Source organism: Cupressus sempervirens, chromosome 11 (genome assembly GCF_028749045.1).
Source record: "Cupressus sempervirens isolate cs-2001-9-10 chromosome 11, ASM2874904v1, whole genome shotgun sequence".
NCBI lineage: Eukaryota > Viridiplantae > Streptophyta > Pinopsida > Cupressales > Cupressaceae > Cupressus > Cupressus sempervirens.
In genome coordinates this window covers 306,610,611-306,623,380 of record NC_143128.1, presented here as the reverse complement: position 1 = coordinate 306,623,380, position 12,770 = coordinate 306,610,611, and the positions used below count along the sequence as shown (strand labels likewise).

The following is a 12,770-nucleotide window of genomic DNA, read 5'->3' as shown; positions in this document are numbered from 1 at the left end:
AGATTTGTGAAGTGTGATTACTTTAAGGGGTGCCAAGAAGACCAATGATGGAGATGATAATGAAGGCTGGTCAATGAGCCAATAGATGAGTGAATGGAGATCTGAATTTGCAAAGTGAGTTATATTTTATAGATCAAACCTATTGTTTCATTCTAACCATTGTAGTAGTTAAAATCCTTTAATCAAGGTTGTCCTAACAATCATTTTTTAAATCCTTTAATCAAGGTGACATTCTAATGGAGTGATCCAAAGTCCTTTAACAAGGCCACTCCTAATAAGGTGATTGGAATCCTTTAACAAGACCACATCTAATAGAATGTTTTGTAACCTTTAATAGGGTTGGCTCTTAATTGAGCTCACTTCAAAAGAGTGAAAATTTGGTAGCATGTTACTAGTAGTTTCTCCCAAATTGAGTTTCCACATTAAATCTTGGTGTCATTTACTTGTGTGAATGTTATCTTATGCATGCTATTTTTATAGTTGTTTGTTTTACTAGCAGACTAGCTCTGATACCATGTAGAAGTTGATGAAATCCAACTTCACAGCTTGCCAAGATCACCTACATGCAAATAACCTATCGAAGAGAAACCAAAGGAGGAAGGGTAGAGCTTGGAAAGACTAAATGGAGTTGAGAGAAAAAATATTGCAACAATGAAAAATGAATTGCTATATAATATTGGCATAGAGCATATTGTATAGCAATTCATTTTTCATTGTTGCAATATTTTTTCTCTCAATTCCATTTAGTTTCTCCAAGCTCTACCCTTCCTCCTTTGGTTTCTCTTTGACAAGGTATTTGCATGCAGGTGATCTTGGTGAGCTGTGAATTTGGCTTTCATCAACTTCTACATGTTAGAGTAAATAATTATTAATTATTATTTACGTTTTTACTTAAGTTTACTTACATTAAATGCATTAAACATTATTTTTCACCTAGGAGTTAGCATCCTTTTATGTGTTGACTTGTTGACAACATAGAAGTTTGTGTATGTGTTGTCAACACCTTGTCATACTTATCCTCTCACCTACTTGGAGGGTAATCCACTTTTCATGGACATATTCTTAGTTGCCATGCTTATCTCCTAGCATCTTCTAGTTTATTCTAAAAGATTCCTTGAGGCCTTTATATTCGAGCTCTCTCATTGTATTTCCTAACATATTGGTATTGAGAATATTGTATAGAAAATTAGTTTTCTTTGTTGGAATATTTTTCTCTCAAGTTCGTTTAGTTTTTCCAAGCTCTTGCTCCTTCCTCATTTGGTTTCTCTTTGACAGGTTATGTGCATGTAGGTGATCTTGGTGCACTGTGAAGTTGGATTTCATCAACTTCTACATGGTATCAGAGTCTCCCTACTGCTTCCTAGTTGAAGGATTTTTAAAGCCACGATTCAGAGACACAAACCCTAGTTTGTCTGCGATTTTTTTCTTCAGTTGGGAGGAAGAGCAATTTTTTGGAGCACTTTGGGCCTAAATGGATGTTGCCATTGAGTTTAGAAGGCCCATTATAGTTAGGATCCATATAAAAGTTTCCATTTTTGGCTTTCATAGCATCTGGCTAATTTTTTTTGCCCCCTTGGGAGGACTGTACGAACTATACAAACAAAAATAATAATAAAATAATTTTAACAGTAGCACCCGACGGCCATTGTGGCACCACCAATGCACCACCTATGCTCGGCCTTGGCGCCACTACCACTTGCTCTTCACCCACTTGTGGCCTCCATTTTTCTACACACATGGACGATTCTGAGCATGCCATGTGGCACGGGTGCCATGTTGGCACCTACCACGTGGCTACCTAGTCAGCACTACCAGGTTAGCCATACTACCATGTGGCATTCTTTTTTTTCAATGATAACTATCTAGCTATCAAATTTAAGCTCAAGGAATACTGACATCAACATGACATCAACACTGCATCAACACACTTGCAAGCTCTCCAAGGTCCTTTTTGACCTACTCTCAGTTGTTGGCCATAACTTGAGCATACATAGGTATTTTTATAATCTAAAAGAATTGCTGGAAAGTTGGTTCCGAGATGGAGACATTGGTGTAGGTATTTTTTAGTTTTGTTTCCATTTTTGTAGTCAAAGTCAAAAGTTCTATTATTCACTCTGACAAGCATATCTTGGGCATCTCATCTCCATTATTTGAAAATATTATATTTTTGGAAAGTTGGTTCTATCTACTTTTTAGAAATGCTATCATTTCCTTCAGATTTTGCTCCATGCTCTTTATATCATGCTTTTGACATTTTTTTGTCTACGGTGGATATCTTGGGTGTTCTAGGTCCAAAGATCATTTTCATGGCATGAGATTCCTTGTTTTGGGTTGTACTATCTATTGCATCAGCTTTTTTCCCTTTCTGATCATTGTTGATATCATTTGTAAGCATCTTTATGCAAATGCACTAAGATAAAGTGTCATTCTTGCATTTCAAGTTCATGAACATTGTTTTGAGACAATTTTACTTGCACTATGTTTATAAAGTGCCATGGGGGGATAGTTGTATGCTACTTTTGTGCCCTCTTCCTTTTTGCCCCATGATGTGTTGGTAACATGTGCCTTTATAGGTGTTTGTACCTCTTACTCTCTCTCATTGTTCTTGGTTCTTTCTGTAAAGGACTTTGGCCCACTTTCTTAGTTGCCTGTCACCTCACCCTATCTGCATTAAGAGGGGGTTATATTGTTGTTTCTAATGCTTTCGTGGTTTGATAGTTCGATAGAGTGAGCTATGTATTTAGTACCTAATCCTATATACTAGGTGATTGCAATGGCTGGCTACCTATGCATTTTGGTGAGATGGATCATCTACCATATAGACACTCTCAGTTTGTGCTTTCTATTTCCATGGAGAATCTTCAGATCAACAGTTTCTTTCTGACAGAGTTTGTGGCTTCTTCATGCTTTAGTGATGTTCTTCATGATCTTCTTGTTCCTATTTTTTGGGACATTCCTCTAGTTGGAGGCTTCTTCAATCCTTCACTAGATTTTTAGCTATCTCTTTTTGGAGAGGGGTTTTTCCCACTAGGTTTTCTCCTTTATCTCTGGTTTATAGAGATTACATTGCATTTCTTATGCACTTGTTCATGGGTATCTAACATGGCCTTGTTGTCGGGACCCATTCTACATTTCATCTTTGTTGTTGTGGGCTTAAGTGCATTTCCCTAAGTTGCACTTAAGGGGGGGTGTTAGAGTAAATAATTATTCATTATTATTTATGCTTTTACTTAAGTTTACTTAGGTTAAATGCATTAGACATTAGTTGTCACCTAGGAGTTAGCATCCTTTAACATGTTGACTTGTTGACAACATAGAAGTTTGTGTACATGTTGTCAACACCTTGCCATACTTATCCTCTCACCTACTTGGAGGGTAATCCATTTTTTGTGGATGTATTCTTAGTTGTCATGCTTATCTCCTAGCATCTTTTAGCTTGTTCTAGAAGATTCCTTGAGGCCTTTATATTCAAGCTCTCTCATTGTATTTCATAACATATTGGCATTAAGAATATTGTATAGAAAAATCTTTTTCTTTGTTGGAATATTTTTCTCTCAAGTTTGTTTAATTTTTCCAAGCTCTTGCTCCTTCCTCATTTGGTTTCTCTTTGACAGGTTATTTAGATGCAGGTGATCTTGGTGCACTATGAAGTTGGCTTTCATCAACTTCTATAGATGACACATAAATGAAACAAAGAGTTGGATAATTGCATGAAAAATTATTTTGTTGATGATGCATTATAAGGACCAAGTGGGTTTATGAGCTTGTTTAAGTTGTTTGAAGTTAGTAAAAGTTGGAATTGGTACATTTAGAGTTGAAGATAGCTTATTCACCCCCCTCTTAGTTATTCTAATCATTTAAAAAAAAATTGTATATCATTTCTTAAGTATTGTTCATCAAAATATAAATTTATTTTGAACGATAAAAACACAACAATTTACTTTTTGGTCCAATTTTATTTTGTTATGTCTTGTTAAACCTTTTATCTTCTGGTAGCTAGTTTGCTAATTTCTCTTTGCAATAATTCTTTTCTTTGATTCACTATTGGTTTATTTTTATTTTATATATAATTTTCCATTATTAGCAAGGTAATCTCAAGAAACTTGACACATTATTGAGTGTGTTGTACTTATAAATCTTTTAGCACAATATATTAGTGATGTCAACAATAGATTGTTAAAGAGTCTCTTTGCAACCTATTAATTGTTTCATTTTGAGATTATAAGTTTTTATGTAAAATAATGATTTATGTTAGAGAATTTGAACTCTTAGATTTTAAAAAAATTCTTTGCATAACTCTACAATGATTCCACCATATGTGGATGAGCATATAGGTTTCAAGAAGTAACTAACTAAATATCATTTCATTTGATATCTTATTAATGACAATTATGGTTTCTTATCCTCTATAATTCTCTTAAGGGTATAGAGAATTAATATAATAGACACATTTTAAAAAACTTTATTGAATGCTCTCAAATAATTTTTCTTTTTTTAAAAATATAAGTCTTAGAATTTTTTAGTAATAAAATCACATTAACCAACATAAAGTAAAGTTAGCATCAAACAAGGGAATTGATCCATGCCATTTAAATTTAGCTTCTTTTGGCATGTGTTTTTATCATTTTAATAAATTATCTTGATATATCTTAAAAGATGATGGATAATATAGTATGATTTGAAATGTTAGCATTGTAAATATAGTTTAAACTAGAAATGTAAGAAACTAGATCTTAAAGGAATACCCTCCACATCCTATAAAGATTGAACTACATATAAAATTTCAGCCATTCCTATCATTTGGTCCAACTTATGAATTAATTATAAAACACACTTGATCTTGACATTTTCCTTAAGGTTAAGCTATTAATGTCTAGACTTTGACATCAACAGGATCAATTCAAAGCATGAATAGAAATCCACAATTGGGAGTAATGATCCTTGATCCTCTTTATCTAAATACTAACGATTGAAGGGTACCATCATATTAAATGCTAATATGATTATGGAACCACCACTTTGTAGGTAGTGCCTAATAACGTAGATATTGATAAGGAAGTCCAATCCCCAATCTTGGTAAGCAAAGGCTCCTCTAGGGAGTGTCAACTACCTCTAATGTGAAGATCGGGTGGGTGGCTTACATCGTTAAATGAGACTAGGAGGGAGTGGAGGGGGGGTGGGTACTAAGAGAGAAAACTAGTTGAGAACCCACAAGAATCAATATAATGGAAGGGGAGTTCTCCAAGGCACTACCTAGTCGAGTGGAAGGTATAAGAGTAGTTCATCATTACTTGTGCCACATTACTAGTCTAGTGGATGGAAAAACAATGTGGTGGAATAATGATAAGAAATAATGAAAGTGACATAGTTCATATTGATAGGAGGGAATGACTAGTGGCTAGATACTTAATAAATCAGTTCATTAATACACATGCTCAAATATGCTAGATAAGGGGATGAATTAATTGATTATCTTGCTAGCCTTAAAATATAAGAGCATCTCAGTGGGGATTATAGTAGCAAGCGAGAGGTCCCTCTTATTGCCACCCACCAACCCATGGGCCACATGTGAATTATAGTTCATTGGAAGTGGTTTATACTATATAAGAGAAAATTAGTTTCCTATGCGTTTTTATCATTTCAATAAATTATCTTGAAAGATCTTAAATGATGATGAATCATCTAGTATAATCTGAAACATTGTTGATGAGAAATATCACACAATTTAAACCATAAATGTGAGAAAATAGATCTTAAAGGAACACTCTCCAAGTTTTGTAGAGATTAAAGTGTAGATAAGATTTCATCTATGCTTATCATACAGTCCAAATTACTTATGTATTGATTATAAAACCTCTTTGATCTTGACATTTTCCTTAAGGTTAAGCTTTTAATGCCCATCCTTTGAAATTAAAAGAAACAATTTAGAGCACCAATAGAATCCCACAAAATGTGTAAATGATCTTTTATCCTCTTTCTCTGAGAGCCAAAAATTTAGGAGTATCCATTTCTCTAAATTTATGCAAAGCACGATGCTTGTGATGTCTCTTGATCCTTGATGGATTTATTAAGAATCTTTCAACTTCTCTATTAGACCAAAAACCATTTGCTAATTATTCATATTTTAATAGATTTATATTAAGAAACCTCTATTTTAACATATGTCTTCTAAATATACCTTTTATTTTCACTTGTATTATATAAAATCTAAACTTGTCACCATCCCCATATCGGCAACATTAACTTTCCTATCAAGTGCCCTTTGACAGCATCTTAATTTATAATTATATGCTACAATTTTTTTTAATTTTTTTTTTTTAAAGTTGAGTTTCCTGCAATTTCAAGAGGCCGACGACTAAAAAGACTGTAACCAGCCACAGCTCAGCAAAACTGGGGTTGACACCAGTAGTACTCCTAACCTTCAAGAGCACAAATAATATTGGGTTTGAAATAAGTGCACAGGTACATTCCAATCAAATAATTGAAATTCGAAAGGATAGATTCCACTAAATGCATCCAAACAAAAACTTATTGCGCGTGGAGAGAATTTTAACATGATTTATCTTAATATTGATCGAAGATTCATCTGCTGGTTTTCTACTGGGATATCACTCCATGGCAGCATTGTATCCAAGGAAAGCCAATTCAAAGAAGCATTGCGTAGCATAGTGTATCAAAATAACAATAACAGAGCCGAACAAGGTACTCTGCACGATCCTCAAACCTTTTCTTATCTGTTGAATAGCTGTCAAATCTTCAAAGCGCAACTTCTCAGAAATGGATTTTATAAATATTTATTTTTGGGAACTCACCTTATAGGTATGTATGCTGCAAATGGACGAATAGAAATTGCACGCCAAGTATTTGACAAAATGCCTCAGCGAAATAACCTCACATGGAATGCTATGATTAGTGGGTATTCCCGGGATGGACCGTATGAAGAAGCCATTCAGCTTTATTATCAAATGCAACAGGACGGAGTGACTCCAGATAATTATACGTTTCCTGCGGTACTCAAAGCATGTGCTAGCCTGTTAGCTCTCCAAAAGGGTAAGGAAATTCACCATCAAATTAGTAGAATAGGACTTGAATCTGATGCTTTCGTTGCTGCAGCTCTGATTGATATGTATGCAAAATGTGGGAGTATAGATGATGCACGTGATGTGTTTGCCAAAATGCCTACAAGAGATGTGGTTTCGTCGAATATTCTGATGGTTGGTTATTTGAAATGTAGAAGAATACAGGTAGCGCGCCATTTGTTTGACAATATTCCTCAAAGGAATGTGTTTTCATGGACTACGATTATTGCAGGATATGTGCAAAATGGACTCTTTAATAAGGCACTGATATTCTTCGATCAAATGCAAGAGACGGATATTAAACCTAATAGGGTTACTCTGGTGAGCGTACTACCTGCATGTGCTCATTTAGCAGCTCTTCAGAAAGGAAAACAATCCATGTCTATGCAACTAAGAGCGGACTAGAGGCTGATGCTTCTGTGGTTACAGCTTTGATTAATATGTATGCCAAGTGTGGAAGAATAAATGTTGCTCGTGGGTTGTTTGACAAACTGCCAAGAAAAGATGCAATTGCATGGAATGCAATGATTGCAGGGTATGGAATGCATGGGCTTGGTGAGGAAGCTGATGCTCTTTTTGTCCAAATGCAACAAGATAGGGTAAAACCAGATGATGTTACGTTTATTGGTGTGTCTTGTCTGCATGTAGTCATGCAGGCCTGGTGGAAAAGGGCTGGACATACCTCAATTGTATGAGTCAAGAGTACCACTTAGAACCTAAACTGGAGCACTATGGTTGCATGGTTGATCTTCTTAGTCGTGCTGGGCATCTTAATGAAGCCAGAGATCTCATTGCCAACATGCCTTTTGAACCTTCAACTGGTGTATTAGGAGCTTTTCTCAGCGGCTGTAGAATTCATGGTAACATTCAGTTAGGAGAACATGCTGCAGAATGTCTTTTGGAAATAGAACCTTACAATATAGGAAATTATGTATTGCTTTCCAACATTTACGCTGAAGCTGGAAGATGGGATGATGCCGCAAAGATGAGAATAATGCTGAAAAAATGGGGCTTGAAAAAGAGTCCTGGATATAGCTGGATTGAAATAAATAATAAGGTCCATGCTTTCATTGGAGGAGACGGATCACATGCACAATCAAAGGAAATCTATAAATTGCTGGGGAACTTGAGCAAGGAAATGAAGAAGGCTGGGTACATACCTGATACTAGCATTGCACTTCATGATGTAGCAGAGGAAGAGAAAGAATTTGCCCTTTCCACTCATAGTGAAAGACTGGCAATTGCTTTTGGGATTTTAAACACAGCTCCTGGAACAACAATTCAGATAACCAAAAACCTCTGTGTTTGTGGAGACTGCCATACTGCCACCAAATTCATCTCCAAGGTAGTTAGAAGAGAGATCATGAGGGATATAAATCGTTTCCATCATTTTAATGATGGATTATGTTCTTGTGGAGATTACTGGTGATGCTAATTATATAAGAAGTTGGTTTCGTTTGACTGAAAATTTCTGTTTTAACTTCAAGTCATTGATTTAACTAATTTTTTGGGGGGAAAACCGTGATTTTTGAAAAGAAATTGCCAAGCAGACAGAAATAATTTATTGCAGTGGAACACAATTTAATAAAGGTTTTTGCTTCTGTAGATGGCAGTTTTGGGAGAATGATGAACTTGGACTGGGATTTTCACCCATTTTATTGCTTGAAATGGGATATAGGCAGGAGCATGAAGCTGTTAAGATATTTTCTCAGTTTTATATGGTTCTCCTATGATTTTTCAATACCTTTCAAATTAATGTGAAAATGCACGGAAACACAATCCCATATCCTTATCATACACTCTAGGTGGGTATATGAATCAGAGCATGGCCTGCATGCTGAACATGTTAAGGCATCTGATTACTTGACTTAATGTACGAGAGAAAGGCACTTAAACGGGCATCTTATTTACTGTAACAATGTTGGGAGAATGGTGAATGTGGACCTAGATTCCCATAGACGATGATTACCCAAACTTTGGTAAAATTTCCTGGTTAGTTTTACAGGATTCCTGTGGTTTTCTGTAACTTCAAATTTGTCTTATATGTTTGATTGTTATCTATTAACTCTCTTCTCATTCGATTCAAAAAACTAACCAGAATCTTTGAATCTCATCAATTGTTTTTTTGATTGATAATAATAAGTTTAATATTAATTCAAAAATGTTCCAATACATTCATGAGGCCACTATTTGGAAGATTTCAAGCAAACCCTAGCTTACAAAAGTGCAACATACTGGCAGATCATCTAAAACACACCCTGTCATCACCAGCAGAAGCCAAAAGACTATACAGACTCAACACAGCTAATAAAACATTAGCCTATACTAGAGAAAACTGGGCACGAAAGCAACAAAGAACAGTCCCTCAATTGAACCAATGCACAGCCTTTTTCCTTGAGAAATTCATAACAGACGGACCAGCTCGAGCAACTCTGATCTTTGAACCACTTCCAGCCACTGTTTCATGACCACGCTTTCCCACTCCACCCACAACCGGAGCTGCCTCATCACTGCCAGTTACACCAGGAACACCACCTTGCACACCACCCGACCTCTTGGCCTGCAGCTGATGACAAGGGATAGGGTGTCCGTCCTCCCCGCCTGGGGGCAGAGGACTTCACTGGTGTCACCTTCCTTGTCATACTTCGTTCTGCCACCGCTGCTCTGTTTGTCTTCATTTTGTCCAGAAAGGACACCAGATCCGACCACCCCTTTCACACATTCACCATGTGTACCTCCCTTGGGCAGGAATACGTCCAGATCACGAGCAGTTGCAACTCCCCATCCCCACCATGGTCCATGTTACATGTGCAAACCCATAGCAATTTCAGTCTGAGCCACTACTACCAGCCCAGCTGCCCATTTGGGTTCGAGACACGCATAGACTACACGCAACACCTCCTTCCAAGAAGAGCCTGCCATTAGAGCCAGGCCGACAAAGAGTGAGGAGATGTTGAGGTTGGACTCCTCCCCCAACATCAGGACAATCGCCTCCCAGAACTCGATGTCTTCGATGTTGAAGATGTTGCAAATCGGCACAATAGAAATTGGGCCAGTGAAAGACAAGATTTGACCCATTGTTTGTAGGGAGAAATTGGCCTCCATTGCAAAATACCAAACTCCATCCAAGATCACTGCAGACATTGTGCGCTCAAGATAACAGAAATTGTGACCTGTCCATCCGTCATTTCCATCTTTTTTCATAATACAAAAGATGTGAGAAAATCCTGGCTGTACTGCCACTTACTGCAACAACCAACCAATCCTCCAGTACTTCTGCTTTGGAAAACAAACTATACTTTCCCCGTCTCCATTCACATAAAATCACAACTCACACACCACATCCGAGTGATGTGAGCAAATCATGTTAAGGGGTTTATTTCAGAGAAGAAAGGTCTAGGTACTGCAAGTACCTTAGATCTTCAAAAAATTTGAAAACTGTCCACCAAGGACCCATTAGCCCTGATGTTGGAGCATTTGTCAGCAATTGAGTTTACCTCTTAAAACATGTGTCACCTTGAAATCTTCAAATTCCATTAATCGCACCCAAAATCTTAACATTCCATTAATAGCACGCGAATCATCCTGACATGTTTGTTGAGGTACCTAGTGTCCATCTGACCTTTGACAATCCTATTCACAGTGAGCTGAGAATCACCTTCAAGATGTAGTTTCTGAACTCTCAGTTTTTTGGCAAGAACAACACCAACCGCAGTCAGACACTCTGCCTCATTATTTGTCCCCTTGGTAAGCCTTTTGGCACCTATTGCCAACATACTCCCAAATCCATTACAAGCCACATACATTGCCCCTGATTGGTCGGGGTTGCCCCTTGAGGCCCCATCAAAATTCACTTTTATCCTTCCACTTTCAGGTGGTTTCAACAACTTCTTCTGTTGCTCATACTTTGGCAGAGGATTAGCCCTCCGAGGAATCTCATCAATTGTTAACCATCTTCCAGCCTTGAATTTTAATAATAATATTGATTTAGTCTTCAACAAATCAACATCTAAACATCATGACGATGCTTTAATTCTTAACTTTAATCTAATATCATTATGATCTAGAGTCGCTTGAGAAATAGCCCTGGATGTAGCTGGATTGAAATAAGTAAAAAAGTCCATGCTTTCATTGGTGGAGACATCACATGTGCAATCAGAGGAAATCTATAAATTGCTGGGAAGCTTGAGCAAGGAAATGAAGAAGGCTGGGTATGTACCTGATATTAGTACTGCACTTCGTGATGTAGCAAAGGAAGAGAAAGAATTTGCCCTTTCTACTCATAGTGAAAGACTGGCAATTGCTTTTGGGATTTTAAACACAGCTCCTGAAACAACTATTCAGATAACCAAAAACCTCCGTGTTTGTGAAGACTGCCATACTGCCACCAAATTCATCTCCAAGGTGGTTAGAAGAGAGATCATTGTGAGGGATATAAATCGTTTCCATCATTTTAATGATGGATTATGTTCTTGTGGAGAGTTTTTGGTGATGCGACTGAAAATTTCTGTTTTCGCTACAATTCTCAGTAGAGTCATTGATTTAGCCAATTTTTTGGGGGAAACCATGATTTTTGAAAATAAATTGCCAAGCAGACAGCAATAATTTATTGCAATGAAACACAATTTAATAAAGTTTTTTGCTTCCATAGATGACAGTTTTGGGAGAATGACGAACTAGGATTGGGATTTTCACCCATGGTAATGCTTGAAATGGGATATAGGCTGGAGCTTGAAGCTGTTAAGATATTTTCTCAGTTTTATATGGTTCAATCACCATTCAAATTAGTGTGCAAATGCACAGAAACACAATGCCATATGCTTATCACATACTCTAGGTGGGTATATGAATCAGAGCATGGCCTGCATGCTGAAGATGTTAAGGCATCTGATTACTTGACTTCATAGGAGAGAGAGGAGTTTTTACAGGTATCTTATTCATTGTAACAATGTTTGGAAAATCAAGACTGGTGAACATGGACTCAGATTCCCACACAGGATGGTTAACCACACTTGGTAAATATTTGTGGTTAGTTTTACAGGATTCTTGTGGTTTTCTGTTACATTCAAATTTGTCTTGTATGTTTGATTTTTTTTCTTCTTCCTTATATGTTTGATTGTTATCTATAAGTCTGTCCTCATTCTATTTAAAAAGTTAACCAGAATTTTTGAATCTCATAAATTTTTAATTATCGACCACCCTTGAAGTTTTATAATATTGATTTAGTCTTCAATAAATTGGAATGTAAACATCATTTATCATTATGATGTTTGATTCTTAATTTCTATATAATATAATTATAACCTAGAGTTGCTTGATCGTTTCCTGGCATCCATGTCATACATATGACTGTTGATTGTGCTGCAGGTCATATTTTTGCATAATTTATTTCCAAAACTCAATTGCAGAAGAGCAATTGAAAAAAACTCTAAATCTAAATCTTCATTACAAGCCCACAAGTTTTAAGGAATCACAATCTATAATTTGGCAATATGTTTAAGAAATAATGTTTTAAAAACCTTTGGTACACATTTTATTAATAGGTTATTTGACTCCATGTGAAATGCTTTTGATCCAGAGCTATGAACCGGTTAGGCCACAAACTGGAGAACTCATCCCCCATACTTCACTTGTTCAAACCCCTAACTTCAATGACTCAGTGAAGGCACAAGGCTTGAGAGCATAGTAGCT

At 36.5% G+C, this 12,770-nt stretch overlaps 2 pseudogenes across 1 annotated transcript; both read left to right on the top strand.

Annotated features, from left to right (window-relative positions):
• The first annotated feature begins 6,297 nt into the window (after window positions 1-6,297).
• On the top strand, window positions 6,298-8,547 carry LOC149529354 (putative pentatricopeptide repeat-containing protein At3g23330; annotated as a pseudogene). Its single transcript, XR_016358601.1, has 2 exons — window positions 6,298-6,702; window positions 6,820-8,547. The product of XR_016358601.1 is annotated as a putative pentatricopeptide repeat-containing protein At3g23330 (transcript).
• A 2,654-nt stretch (window positions 8,548-11,201) lies between these two features.
• LOC149529353 (pentatricopeptide repeat-containing protein DWY1, chloroplastic pseudogene) lies at window positions 11,202-11,684 on the top strand (annotated as a pseudogene).
• Window positions 11,685-12,770: the final 1,086 nt, after the last annotated feature.